The sequence below is a fragment of the Trematomus bernacchii genome, unplaced genomic scaffold, assembly GCF_902827165.1.
Source record: "Trematomus bernacchii unplaced genomic scaffold, fTreBer1.1, whole genome shotgun sequence".
Lineage (NCBI taxonomy): Eukaryota > Metazoa > Chordata > Actinopteri > Perciformes > Nototheniidae > Trematomus > Trematomus bernacchii.
In genome coordinates this window covers 391,164-393,377 of record NW_022987643.1, presented here as the reverse complement: position 1 = coordinate 393,377, position 2,214 = coordinate 391,164, and the positions used below count along the sequence as shown (strand labels likewise).

The following is a 2,214-nucleotide window of genomic DNA, read 5'->3' as shown; positions in this document are numbered from 1 at the left end:
TCTCTATCTCTATATATCTATCTCTTCTCTCTCTCTCTCTCTCTCTCTCTCTCTCTCTCTCTCTCTCTCTCTCTCTCTCGCTCTCTCGCTCTCTCTCTCTCTCTAAATTCAATTCAATATGCTTTATTGGCATGAATGTCAGGTGAACAATATTGCCAAAGTGTCAAGGATAATACAATTCAATAGTGATATGATAAGAAAAAGAAAAAAAAATACAAATACAATTCATTCATTAAACAATTTACAACAATATGTTATTACAAAACCTCAAGTATGAAATGTAAAAAGAAAGAAAGAAAAGAGACCAATGAAGTAGAGGAGTGATCAGAGTGAGCTGTGAGGAACAGCTGTTATGTATTGTTGCTGTCTCTTAGGCTGTGACATGCGCTCACATATTTCGCTGCTTCTATGCTGCTGGCACTATTTTCTCCAAGTACATGTTGCATTTTATTCTGGTCAGACAGTGATTCAAAATCTTGGAGTTTACATGTTATCTTTGTAAAGAACTTTGTTCTAATGTCTTGGTATGTTTGACAGTGCAGCAGGAAGTGTTGCTCTGTCTCCACCTGTCTCTCTCTCTCTGTCTGTCTCTCACCTGTCTGTCTCTCACCTGTCTGTCTCTCACCTGTCTGTCTCCACCTGTCTCTGTGGACAGAGCTGACACAGCCTCTCTTCTCTAGGCAGCCAGGTCTGCCTGTGTCGGCCAGTCTCTACGGCCAGGCTGTGGTCACTGAGTCTGTACATTGTTAATGTCTTTCTCAGTTTGGGATCAGTCACGGCGGTCAGATAGTTTGCCACCGTGTACTGTCTGTTTAGAGCCAAATAGCATTGAAGTTTGTTTTGGGTTTTCGTGGTACATGTCCAATAGTTGATGTAATTTTCTTTTGCTTTAGCTATGATTTGGTTGGGCCAGATTGTGTGAGGGCTGTCCTGATGCCTTGTCCTGTTAGAGGAGGTGAGCCTCAGCACCAGCTGGTTGAGGGGACTCCTCTCTATGTTCTCCTCTTGGCAATGGAGGGCTTTGTAATGGTAGGAGTTGGGATCACTGGTTTTGAGGTGGTTGTAGAATTTGACTGCTCTTTTTTGTATCCTAATTAAAAGGGGGAATTGGCCTAGCTCAGCTCGGCATCCATTGTTGGGGGTATTCCTGTGGACTCTCAGGATGCTCTTGCATATCTCCGCATGTAGGGTTTCTATTGGGTGTTTGTCCCATTTAGCAAAGTCTTGATTTCCAAGAGGACCCCACACTTCGCTACCATACAGTATGATTGGTTCTATTATTGAATTGAATATTTTGAGCCAGATTCTAGTAATTTTGAGTCCCAAATATGTGTAGCTGTGTGTGTGTGTTCTATGTCAGTGGAGCCTAGTAAGAACCGGTGTGGGTTTCCCTGACCCCTGGGTCGTTTCTGGAAGACCATAATCCTGGTCTTTTGCAGATGAACTGTCAGGGCCCAGGTCTGACAGAAGCTTTGCAAATGATCCATTTGCTGTTGTAATGCATCCTTAGATGGAGCTAGCAATATTAGATCATCTGCAAACAAGAGGCATTTAATTTGTGTGTCAGAGAGGGTGAGTCCAGGGATATCGGATTGTTCTAATGATTTAGCCAATTGATCAATATAAATGTTAAATAGGGTGGGGCTGAGACTGCAGCCCTGTTTCACCCCTCTACTTTGGGGGAAGAAATCTGTTTCCATATTGACCATTTTCACAGCACATTTATTATTTGTATACATTGTTTTAATGATATCATATGTTTTCCCCCCTACACCGTTTTCAATGAACTTCAGGAACAGACCGTTATGCCAAATTGAGTCGAATGCTTTTTTGAAATCTACAAAACAAGAGAAAATCTTCTTATTTTGGTGGACATGTTTATGAATGAGGGTGTGGAGGGTATATATATGGTCTGTAGTCAGATGTTGTGGTGTAAATCCAATCTGACTCTTGCTCAGGACATTATCTTCACTGAGGAAGTCTTGCAGTCGGCTGTTTAGGATGCTGCAGAATAACTTCCCCAGGTTGCTGCTGACACATATGCCTCGGTAATTGTTTGGGTCAAATTTATTTCCATTTTTAAATATTGGTGTGATGATTCCTTTGCTCCAGATGTCAGGGAAATGTCCAATGCTCAGAACCAGGTTGAATAGTTTCAACATGGCAGTGTTGAAGTTATGGCTGCTAAATTTCAGCATTTCATTTAAAATGCCA

General features: G+C 41.7%; 1 long non-coding RNA gene across 1 annotated transcript; it reads right to left on the bottom strand.

Annotated features, from left to right (window-relative positions):
• Positions 1 to 169: 169 nt before the first annotated feature.
• On the bottom strand, positions 170 to 745 carry LOC117485211. Its single transcript, XR_004556207.1, has 2 exons — positions 640 to 745; positions 170 to 566 (listed from the first exon to the last, which is right to left on the bottom strand). It is a non-coding gene; the product is annotated as an uncharacterized LOC117485211 (long non-coding RNA).
• Between the last annotated feature and the right edge of the window lie 1,469 nt (positions 746 to 2,214).